The following is a 12,566-nucleotide window of genomic DNA, read 5'->3' as shown; positions in this document are numbered from 1 at the left end:
GAGATCGGCCGGCTGAAAAACAATAAAGCCCCTGGAGTTGACCAACTACCATGAGAGCTGTTTATACACGGTCGGTGGTGAGGCACTGGCTAGAGCGCTGCACTGGGTAATTACCAAGGTTTGGGAGGATGAGGATCTGCCACAGGAGAGGATGGAAGGTGTCGTGTGTCCCACATACAAAAAGTGCGATAAGCTGGATTGTAGCAACTACCGCACAATCAACAAACAAGGTACTCTCCCAAATTTTATGCCGCCGACTAACACCAATTGCAAGAGAGTTCGTGGGGCAGTACCAGGCGGGATTTATGGGTGAACGCTCTACCACAGACCAGGTGTTCGCCATACGTCAGGTATTGCAGAAATGCCGCGAATACAACGTGCCCACACATCATCTATTTATCGACTTCAAAGCCGCATATGGTACAATCGATCGGGACCAGCTATGGCAGCTAATGCACGAAAACGGATTTCCGGATAAACTGACACGGTTGATCAAGGCGACGATGGATCGGGTGATGTGCGTAGTTCGAGTTTCAGGGGCATTCTCGAGTCCCTTCGAAACCCGCAGAGGGTTACGGCAAGGTGATGGTCTTTCGTGTCTGCTATTCAACATCGCTTTGGAGGGAGTAATACGAAGGGCAGGGATTGACACGAGTGGTACGATTTTCACGAAGTCCGTCCAGTTATTTGGCTTCGCCGACGACATTGATATCATGGCACGTAACTTTGAGAGGATGGAGGAAGCCTACATCAGACTGAAAAGCGAAGCTAAACGGATTGGACTAGTCATCAACACGTCGAAGCCACCCTAGAAGAAGGTGCTTGGTGCTTGAAGAATTCGTGTACTTGGGCTCACTGGTGACCGCCGATAACGATACCAGCAGAGAAATTCGGAGGCGCATAGTGACTGGAAATCGTACGTACTTTGGACTCCGTAAGACGCTCCGATCGAATAGAGTTCGCCGCCGTACCAAACTGACTATCTACAAACCGCTTATAAGACCGGTAGTTCTCTACGGACACGAGACCTGGACGATGCTCGTGGAGGACCAACGCGCACTGGGAGTTTTTGAAAGGAAAGTGTTGCGTACCATCTATGGTGGGGTACAGATGGCGGACGGTACGTGGAGGAGGCAAATGAACCACGAGTTGCATCAGCTGTTGGGAGAACCATCCATCGTTCACACCGCGAAAATCGGAAGACTGTCGTGGGCCGGGCACGTAGCCAGAATGTCGGACAGTAACCCGATGAAAATGGTTCTCGACAACGAGCCGACGTGCACAAGAAGGTGAAGTGCGCAGCGGGCAAGGTGGATCGATCAGGTGGAAGATGACTTGCGGACCCTCCGTAGACTGCGTGGTTGGCGACGTGTAGCCATGGACCGAGCCGAATGGAGAAGACTCTTATATACCGCACAGGCCACTTCGGCCTTAGTCTGAATAAATAAAAATAATAATACCGGCGTACCGTGACGGGCATTAGAGACCACCCAGGCTTCGCAGCAGGCCAACAAAAAATGACACATTTGGCAAAGGCAAGATGCACCTGATTGTCGAAGTAATCCAGCGCATCATGCACACAGGCAGCCGTCGCAAGATGTTGCCTCGTATAATGTCGTGTTCTCTGGGGGAACTCTATATAACATAATAAAATCCAGATTAATACACCGATTCCAAATCCGAATTCCAAAACTCGTTTATCAGTGTTCAAGCTTAAATTGCATCATCCAGCTCTAAATATGACCGTTCCAATTTCACAGTCTACCGAATTTTAAGACGTCGTTTATATTCAAAGTGTATCCAAAGTGTTTGTCGTTCTTCTTGAATCGCCGGTAATGTTTCGGTTGTAATGCATCCAAGGGTAGATACAGGTAGAACTTTACTCTTGTTATGACTCACCGATAGCTCATTATGCGCACTCCATCACCGAGCCTCTTGAAAGGAGGCTTCCGAGCCTCTTGAAAGGAGGCTTCCGAGCCTCTTAAAAGGACGCTTCCGAGCCTCTTGAAAGGACGCTTCCGAGCCTCTTGAAAGGAGGCTTCCGAGCCTCTTGAAAGGAGGCTTCCGAACCTCTTGAAAGGAGACTTCCGAGCCTCTTGAAAGGAGGCTTTGAGCCTCTTGAAAGGAGGCTTTGAGCCTCTTGAAAGGAGGCTTGAGCCTCTTGAAAGGAGGCCTGAGCCTCTTGAAAGGAGGCTTCTGAGGCCTCTTGAAAGGAGGCTTGAGGCCTCTTGAAAGGAGGCCTGAGCCTCTTGAAAGGAGGCTTCTGAGCCTCTTGAAAGGAGGCTTCTGAGCCTCTTGAAAGGAGGCTTCTGAGCCTCTTGAAGGAGGCTCTGAGCCTCTTGAAAGGAGGCTTGAGGCCTCTTGAAAGGAGGCTTCTGAGCCTCTTGAAAGGAGGCTTCTGAGCCTCTTGAAGGAGGCTTCTGAGCCTCTTGAAAGGAGGCTTCTGAGCCTCTTGAAAGGAGGCCTGAGCCTCTTGAAAGGAGGCTTCTGAGCCTCTCTTGAAAGGAGGCTCTGAGCTCTTGAAAGGGAGGCTCTGAGCCTCTTGAAAGGAGGCTTCTGAGCCTCTTGAAAGGAGGCTCTGAGCCTCTTGAAAGGAGGCTTCTGAGCCTCTTGAAAGGAGGCTTCTGAGCCTCTTGAAAGGAGGCTTCTGAGCCTCTTGAAAGGAGGCTCTGAGCCTCTTGAAAGGAGGCTTCCAGGAGCCTCTTGAAAGGAGGCTGAGCCTCTTGAAGGAGGCTTCTGAGCCTCTTGAAAGGAGGCTCTGAGCCTCTTGAAAGGAGGCTCTGAGCCTCTTGAAAGGAGGCTTCTGAGCCTCTTGAAAGGAGGCTCTGAGCCTCTTGAAAGGAGGCTTCTGAGCCTCTTGAAAGGAGGCTCTGAGCCTCTTGAAAGGAGGCCTGGGCCTCTTGAAAGGAGGCTTCTGAGCCTCTTGAAAGGAGGCTTGAGCCTCTTGAAAGGAGGCTCTGAGCCTCTTGAAAGGAGGCCTGAGCCTCTTGAAAGGAGGCTTCTGAGCCTCTTGAAAGGAGGCTCTGAGCCTCTTGAAAGGAGGCTTCTGAGCCTCTTGAAAGGAGGCTCTGAGCCTCTTGAAAGGAGGCCTGAGCCTCTTGAAAGGAGGCTTCTGAGCCTCTTGAAAGGAGGCCTGAGCCTCTTGAAAGGAGGCCTGAGCCTCTTGAAAGGAGGCTTCTGGGCCTCTTGAAAGGAGGCTTCCTGAGCCTCTTGAAAGGAGGCCTGAGCCTCTTGAAAGGAGGCCTGAGCCTCTTGAAAGGAGGCTCTGAGCCTCTTGAAAGGAGGCCTGAGGCCTCTTGAAGGAGGCCTGAGGCCTCTTGAAAGGAGGCTCTGAGGCCTCTTGAAAGGAGGCCTGAGGCTCTTGAAAGGAGGCTCTGAGGCTCTTGAAAGGAGGCTGAGGCTCTTGAAAGGAGGCTTCTGAGGCTCTTGAAAGGAGGCTTCTGAGGCTCTTGAAAGGAGGCCTGAGGCTCTTGGAAAGGAGGCTTCTGAGCCTCTTGAAAGGAGGCTTCCTGAGCCTCTTGAAAGGAGGCCTGAGCCTCTTGAAAGGAGGCTTCTGAGCCTCTTGAAAGGAGGCCTGAGCCTCTTGAAAGGAGGCCTGAGCCTCTTGAAAGGAGGCTCTGAGCCTCTTGAAAGGAGGCTTGAGCCTCTTGAAAGGAGGCTCTGAGCCTCTTGAAAGGAGGCTCTGAGGCCTCTTGAAAGGAGGCTTCTGAGCCTCTTGAAAGGAGGCCTGAGCCTCTTGAAAGGAGGCTTCTGAGCCTCTTGAAAGGAGGCTTCTGAGCCTCTTGAAAGGAGGCTCTGAGCCTCTTGAAAGGAGGCTTCTGAGCCTCTTGAAAGGAGGCTTCTGAGCCTCTTGAAAGGAGGCTTCTGAGCCTCTTGAAAGGAGGCTTCTGAGCCTCTTGAAAGGAGGCTTCTGAGCCTCTTGAAAGGAGGCCTGAGCCTCTTGAAAGGAGGCTCTGAGCCTCTTGAAAGGAGGCTTCTGAGCCTCTTGAAAGGAGGCTCTGAGCCTCTTGAAAGGAGGCCTGAGCCTCTTGAAAGGAGGCTTCTGAGCCTCTTGAAAGGAGGCCTGAGCCTCTTGAAAGGAGGCTCTGAGCCTCTTGAAAGGAGGCTTCTGAGCCTCTTGAAAGGAGGCTTCTGAGCCTCTTGAAAGGAGGCTCTGAGCCTCTTGAAAGGAGGCTTCTGAGCCTCTTGAAAGGAGGCCTGAGCCTCTTGAAAGGAGGCTTGAGCCTCTTGAAAGGAGGCTTGAGCCTCTTGAAAGGAGGCTTCTGAGCCTCTTGAAAGGAGGCTTCTGAGCCTCTTGAAAGGAGGCTTCTGAGCCTCTTGAAAGGAGGCTCTGAGCCTCTTGAAAGGAGGCTTCTGAGCCTCTTGAAAGGAGGCCTGAGCCTCTTGAAAGGAGGCTTCTGAGCCTCTTGAAAGGAGGCTTCTGAGCCTCTTGAAAGGAGGCTCTGAGCCTCTTGAAGGAGGCTCTGAGCCTCTTGAAAGGAGGCTTCTGAGCTCTTGAAAGGAGGCTTCTGAGCCTCTTGAAAGGAGGCCTGAGCCTCTTGAAAGGAGGCTTGAGCCTCTTGAAAGGAGGCTTCTGAGCCTCTTGAAAGGAGGCCTGAGCCTCTTGAAAGGAGGCTTCTGAGCTCTTGAAAGGAGGCCTGAGCCTCTTGAAAGGAGGCTGGAGCCTCTTGAAAGGAGGCTTCTGAGCCTCTTGAAAGGAGGCTTCTGAGCCTCTTGAAAGGAGGCCTGAGCCTCTTGAAAGGAGGCTTCTGAGCCTCTTGAAAGGAGGCCTGAGCTTGAAAGGAGGCTTCTGAGCCTCTTGAAAGGAGGCTTGAGGCCTCTTGAAAGGAGGCTTCTGAGCCTCTTGAAAGGAGGCCTGAGGCCTCTTGAAAGGAGGCCTGAGCCTCTTGAAAGGAGGCTTCTGAGCCTCTTGAAAGGAGGCTTTGAGCCTCTTGAAAGGAGGCTGAGCCTCTTGAAAGGAGGCTTCTGAGCCTCTTGAAAGGAGGCTCTGAGCCTCTTGAAAGGAGGCCTGAGCCTCTTGAAAGGAGGCTTCTGAGCCTCTTGAAAGGAGGCTTCTGAGCTCTTGAAAGGAGGCTTCTGAGCCTCTTGAAAGGAGGCTTGAGGCCTCTTGAAAGGAGGCTTCTGAGCCTCTTGAAAGGAGGCTCTGAGCCTCTTGAAAGGAGGCTTCTGAGCCTCTTGAAAGGAGGCTTCTGAGCCTCTTGAAAGGAGGCTTCTGAGCCTCTTGAAAGGAGGCTTCTGAGCCTCTTGAAAGGAGGCTTCTGAGCCTCTTGAAAGGAGGCCTGAGGCCTCTTGAAAGGAGGCTTCCTGAGCCTCTTGAAAGGAGGCTCTGAGCCTCTTGAAAGGAGGCTCTGAGCCTCTTGAAAGGAGGCTTCTGAGGCCTCTTGAAAGGAGGCTTCTGAGGCCTCTTGAAGGAGGCTCTGAGCCTCTTGAAAGGAGGCTTCTGAGCCTCTTGAAAGGAGGCTTGAGCCTCTTGAAAGGAGGCTTCTGAGCCTCTTGAAAGGAGGCTTCTGAGCCTCTTGAAAGGAGGCTTCTGAGCCTCTTGAAAGGAGGCTTCTGAGCCTCTTGAAAGGAGGCTCTGAGCCTCTTGAAGGAGGCTTCTGAGCCTCTTGAAGGAGGCTCTGAGGCCTCTTGAAGGAGGCTTCTGAGCTCTTGAAAGGAGGCTCTGAGCCTCTTGAAAGGAGGCTTCCTGAGCCTCTGAGCCTCTTGAAAGGAGGCTTCTGAGGCCTCTTGAAAGGAGGCTTGAGCTCTTGAAAGGAGGCTCTGAGCCTCTTGAAAGGAGGCCTGAGCCTCTGAAAGGAGGCTTCTGAGCTCTTGAAAGGAGGCTTCTGAGCCTCTTGAAAGGAGGCTTCTGAGCCTCTTGAAAGGAGGCCTTCCTGAGCTCTTGAAAGGAGGCTTCTGAGGCCTCTTGAAAGGAGGCTTCTGAGCCTCTTGAAAGGAGGCTTGAGCCTCTTGAAAGGAGGCTTCCTGAGCCTCTTGAAAGGAGGCTTCTGAGCCTCTTGAAAGGAGGCTTCTGAGGCCTCTTGAAAGGAGGCCTGAGCCTCTTGAAAGGAGGCCTCTGAGGCCTCTTGAAAGGAGGCCTGAGCCTCTTGAAAGGAGGCCTGAGCCTCTTGAAAGGAGGCTTGAGCCTCTTGAAAGGAGGCTTCTGAGCCTCTTGAAAGGAGGCTTGAGCCTCTTGAAAGGAGGCTCTGAGCCTCTTGAAAGGAGGCTCTGAGCCTCTTGAAAGGAGGCCTGAGCCTCTTGAAAGGAGGCTTCTGAGCCTCTTGAAGGAGGCTTCTGAGCCTCTTGAAAGGAGGCTCTGAGCCTCTTGAAAGGAGGCTTGAGCCTCTTGAAAGGAGGCTTCTGAGCCTCTTGAAAGGAGGCTCTGAGCCTCTTGAAAGGAGGCTTCTGAGCCTCTTGAAAGGAGGCTTCCTGAGCCTCTTGAAAGGAGGCTTGAGCCTCTTGAAAGGAGGCTCTGAGCCTCTTGAAAGGAGGCCTGAGCCTCTTGAAAGGAGGCTTCTGAGCCTCTTGAAAGGAGGCTTGAGCCTCTTGAAAGAGGCTTCTGAGCCTCTTGAAAGGAGGCTTCTGAGCCTCTTGAAAGGAGGCTTCTGAGCCTCTTGAAAGGAGGCTTCTGAGCCTCTTGAAAGGAGGCTTCTGAGCCTCTTGAAAGGAGGCTTCTGAGCCTCTTGAAAGGAGGCATCTGAGCCTCTTGAAAGGAGGCATCTGAGCCTCTTGAAAGGAGGCTTCTGAGCCTCTTGAAAGGAGGCTTCTGAGCTCTTGAAAGGAGGCTCTGAGCCTCTTGAAAGGAGGCTTCTGAGCCTCTTGAAAGGAGGCTTGAGCCTCTTGAAGGGAGGCTTCCAGGCCTTCTTGAAAGGAGGCTTCCAGGCCTCTTGAAAGGAGGCTTCCAGCCTCTTGAAAGGAGGCTTCCCAGCCTCTTGAAAGGAGGCTTCTGAGCCTCTTGAAAGGAGGCCTGAGCCTCTTGAAAGGAGGCTTCCGAGCCTCTTGAAAGGAGGCTTCCGAGCCTCTTGAAAGGAGGCTTCCGAGCCTCTTGAAAGGAGGCTTCCGAGCCTCTTGAAAGGAGGCTTCCGAGCCTCTTGAAACGAGGCTTCCGAGCCTCTTGAAGGGAGGCTTCCGAGCCTCTTGAAAGGAGGCTTCCGAGCCTCTTGAAAGGAGGCTTCCGAGCCTCTTGAAAAGATGCTTCCGAGGCTCTTGAAAGGAGGCTTCCGAGCCTCTTGAAAGCAGACTCCCGAGCCTCTTCCTACGAAATAACTGGGCTATTCGAAAAAAAAAAAGCCTCCATGCCTCTCAAATGGAGGCTTTCGAACCTCCTTTTTTTTCAGAGAGATTTTTTAAATTTGTACATTCGACTTTTTGTCCTTTTAATCACAGCCCTTCTGTGCTGGTTGTAAAGGGCATAATTTAATTAGCTTTGATTTACTGACCACAATGTTCGAAATAAAAAACCCTGATTGATCCACCTAGCGGTGTTTTAGCCTTTCTCATACATTCTTCTTCTTCTTATTGGCATTACATCCCCACATTGGGACAGAGCCGCCTCGCAGCTTAGTGTTCATCAAGCACTTTCACAGTTATTAACCGCGAGGTTTCTAAGCCAGGTTACCATTTTTGCATTCGTATATCATGAGGCTAACACGATGATACTTTTATGCCCAGGGAAATCGAGACCATTTCCAAACCGAAAATTGCCTAGACCGGCACCGGGAATCAAACCCAGCCACTCTCAGTATGGTCTTGCTTTGTAGTCACGCGTCCTACCGCATGGCTTAGGAGGGCCCACTCTCGTACTTTATATATACTAAAAAAAATTGAGTTAGAATTTCTTAGCATGTTTTTTTTTGTATATAAATCTATAGAACTAAACTATAGAACTTATTCGGATACGAGAATTGGGTGACATGAACTACTCGATACGTTTCGATTCGCGCGAGACGTATAATAGACACATATATGTGGAATTGTGAAATTATAACATCCCTAATTAGGATACCGTTCTTTACGTTCACTCTCTTTCAATCAAACCCTAATCTCTCTGAAAAATTATTTAAGCTCTAAGTGGAATGTCTCCAACTGTCTCCAACAACGAGTTTAGTACTTTACATTTAATTCCACTACGTTTTATTATCTTTGCAGATACGTATTTCGACCTCGACTGTGAGGCCGTCTTCAGCACCCCGTACTTGACTCGACTTGAGTCACTAAACTCGTCTTAGACAGTACTATTCTCTCTACCATGAACTTGAAATATGTTGAACTCTCTGGCAGCGCAAAGGACCGGTTCGATTATCATCGCGTTTTTTGAATATATGGCGATAGATCATACCGATTTATAATTCTTGAATCCGAAAGTTCTTTCCCCGGTATTTTTGTTAAGAAACAACGGTTTCGACGGAACAACGACACGGCGCACTCCTTTCAAGATTATGTTCGGCACAAAGATGCGATCTCAAGAAGATTCCAGATAAGAAGAAGCTTTTGAAGACGAGTAGATGAAGCTGTTTTAGGGCTCTAGCGAAGTTGTTAGAGTTGAAGCTCGTGTGAGCATACTACAGATCCAGCAAAAGACGAAGCAAAGTTTCAACAAGATCTGAAAACAGCAGAAGAATACGAAGTGGGAGATTTAGTCGCCATCAGCCGAACGCGGTTTGGATGTCAATTGAAAATCGCCGCGAAATTCCTAGGTCCTTACCAGGTTACCAAGAGCAAGAGCAATGAACGGTATGATATTGAGAAAGTTGGAGTTCACGAAGGTCAAAACAGAACATTGACATGTGCGGAGTACATGAAGCGGTTCGTTCCAACCGATGATGAGGATGGTTTCAACGATTGTGATGACGAGGGATCTGTGTTAACCTAAACGAAGGATCCAAGTGCTGAAAAATAAGCCACATTCGAGCCGAATATAATTCAGAAGGGCCGAATGTGGAATAGAAAATTATAACATCCCTATTGGGATATATGATATATTATATAATTATAATTATCAAGCTTTACGCTCACTCTCTTTCAATTAAACCCTAATCTCTATACCACGAACTTGAAGCCTGTTGAACGTTTTTTCAATATATGGTGAAGATCATACCATTTCTAAATCTTGAATCCGAAAGATCTTTCCCCGATATTTTCGTTAAGAAGGAACGGTTTCGACATATATGACACATAATTCTTATCTATTTCTTATTTAACCATTACGCAGCGCTATATGTGCCAGAATTAACCCGATGCGAAACCACGCCAAAAAACCAAAACTAAATCGATCAAATAGGGGGAATGACGGCTTTGGCAGGTTTTGTTCTATTATTGGCAGGAGGGTTTTTTATGACTGGCTAGGCTCAAATTTGGCCTAAATATTCTTTGCATATCAAAGAATATTGTGGCCAAATTTCATAAAATTTGGTCGACAAAAACCCCCCTGCCAATAATAGAACAAAACCTGCCAAAGCCGTCTCTCCCCCTACAACCTTTTGCTCCGTTTCGTCTGTTCCATGCATCCGGGAAAACTAAATTTATTACCCAATAAATGCAACGCGATTAGACAATAGCAATAATAAGCAGTTGGTGGGTAATTGAAGTTGGTGAACATACAAGTCTAAACGCGTCTCGCAAATCAACCGGTCGCCTTCATTGCATCCGAAAAGGAACCGAATCTCACAGATACCTCCCTACATAAACTTTAAATCATCCAGCGTTTGAACAGCAGTCAAGCCATGAACATTCGCCGATTTGTGTTGTTTTTCTTATGTTCTTCTAAATAAAATAAAGCAAAAACGATCGAGTTGAAAACAAACAAGCGTAAGCGGGTAGGTAAGTAGGTCTTTCGGTAAGTAGTGAAGTTGTCCGTCTTGGGATCGCTCCGTTCGTGGGTCCGTTCCGTACGTTTGACAGCCTGTCTAATGCACCGCCGACTGTCTCAGGAGGTGATCGCCGCCAAATGCACCAGGTGTGTGCATCAAGTCGCGAAGGATATCTGTCTGGAATCGAATTGCGTCCGCTTCGCAAAAAGTCCAATTATTTATTGCCCGGGTGTTCGCTTTAGGGGAGTCAAATATCGGCTGATGATGGTAGGTGTAGACACCAAAAACAGAGACAAGATTTGTATTGTTCGACTGGTTTACCAATTAGAAATAAATTAAATGGTTTTGATAAATGTCATCCATTTTTCATTGTTAGTCAGTACACATTTAAGCTTTTACTTTCACTATGCACGTTTCTGATTAATTATGGACATTTCATATTTAGATATTGCTTTCAGTGTGATTTCTTCAATCTTCGCATATTCTATGGGGTATTGTACTTCCGCCAACAGAAAAGTATCTACAATCAAACATTGCCAACAGTGTTGGATCTATTGGTAGGTCGACAATAGTTCCACCATCCAGTTTCGATCAATGCATACAGAAACTGCAACACCGTATCTCATCTGCAATAAAGAAATAAACCATAAAGAGATGCATCCATCACTTGCTACCATCCAGATGGGGATTGGCCTTAATTTCCATTTCCCATCATCTTTTTCATTCTTAGAAAGCCAACAACCCGGGAGACATCCGTCCAGTAGCATCAAACCGAGCCAACATTTTATGCTAATCAAATCACATATTTGCGACAAATAGTTACAAATCACCATTATATTGCATTATTTTTCCGCGAACCTTTTTATGCGCGCGGTTGCTTCCACCACTTATGTTTGTATATTTCTCGTATCTTTCTCCCGGCCAGTAGGGCCGTCCTGAATCGGCAACGAACGCATCGCATATTTACGGTTCCATTCACGTTGTTGCGCTGCTGGTAGCCAGATAGATCGTGTAGCTATCCATCGTTCGCACTGCTGTTGTTTGCAACCATTTCGCGGAAATCAACCAGAGCACACGAAAGATATGGTCAATATCTCGGAATGGTCTGAACTGTCTGGCTGCGCGCGAACGCAGAAAGCTATGCGCGGACGGAATGAATTGCTGCGGATAAAAAAAAAGCTGACTTGGTTGCTTGCATGGCATCGGCATAGGAAGGCGTCGATCGTACGGACCTTTGCTATGCAAAAGCAAGCACAGTCGTCATCGTCATCAGGAAGAGCGAAATGAAGGCATACCTATGCAGATTCGATCGAGGCCAACCGCGATGCGATCTTGGATCGTTACTAGGTTTACATATAAAGTGTGTTCGGTGATCATGTTTGGACGGGCTGACGTTTTGTCCATTGCCCGCACAACATACATTGCGGCCATGCAGACATGACGAGGGATAGTTTCAAGCAAATCTCTATCTTTGGTGATGGATGGATGGATCACTTGTCCTTCTTTGATGGCGTCTTGACTGCAACGCGGATGACACTGGGTGTGTGTTTGAAGCCGTAGTATAACATATTTTGTGATACATTGTTAGATGATTGGAATGGGGAAGATCAGCGATAAGCAAGTAAATTTACATTGGACGTTTTGTATTATTTGTACTATATTATAAATTCATATTTAAGTCGTTTCGGATGTCTGTACAATTAAACCGAACCAAAAATATATACGTTTTTAAAACATAGCATTTTAATCCAAACACAAGGGTTTCCATAGGAGCGTCAGAATTACTGCATTTGATTACTGATTGAATATTCCATTTCAGACTTTAGAAAATTTGACATCAGTTTGAATAATCAGCCACTTGTTTCCACTGATTTATGTTTGCAACCCTTTTGTTTCTAATTTTGGATAGATGATTAATATCCTTGATTGTAAATCTTAAATTACGATTTTTGTAGATGAGCAATCGTCTCAACTTGCTTTGAATGGGATGGTGACGTCATCAGAGAAATTATTCAGAAAATCACAAATACCTATTTGGGCATACGAAGTTTAATCAGAACCGCAATAGCATAGATATAAGAATTATTGGAAATACAGTCGCCTTATATGGCAAATGCTGGGTAAAGCGTACCATTGGTACTTCGCGTACCTGAAGGAATAAAATATACCCCATTTTGTGGTCCTTAGCCTCTTACCCAGCCACTCCTATGCCTACCTCCTCGTGGCGCTTGCCAGGATACGAGCAACCTTAGGGAAGATCAGATAACCAACCACGGTGGGAACTATGATCGTATGCTGACAAGGAAGGGAGGATTTGCTCCTCTCCGGAGGTGCTGATCGAGCGTCTGTTCCCATGTTAGGGGCGGCTGATCATCGTGTCAGCATCGAGGAGGCAGCCCCTTCAACGCGATGTAGGTACCTACCGAAGATTCTACAGTTACCAAGAAAAGCAAAAGTAGAGCAAACTGATTGATTCCACGGCAACAGACCCGGCAACGAATAAAGGACAACAATTGGAAAGTCAGATATTAGAACGTGAGAACTTTGAATGAACCCGCACGTGTTGGGCTCCTGGCTCGTGAGCTGCATAACGTCGGCCTAATGTGGCAGCAATCCAGAAAATACGGTGGCCCAGAACTGGTGTAGCGTCATGTTGCAGTGGACTGCAACTGCTGCTTGGTGCTCCGGGGTGGAGCGCGAATCCAAAGCTGCCTTCATGCAGCGTATCCGCCGACGAATGCTGGTTCCCCATTGAAACCAGCGGGATGGGAACTGCCT

This window comes from Armigeres subalbatus, chromosome 2 (genome assembly GCF_024139115.2).
Source record: "Armigeres subalbatus isolate Guangzhou_Male chromosome 2, GZ_Asu_2, whole genome shotgun sequence".
Classification (NCBI taxonomy): Eukaryota; Metazoa; Arthropoda; class Insecta; order Diptera; family Culicidae; genus Armigeres; species Armigeres subalbatus.
Note: the sequence above shows the minus strand (reverse complement) of the source record.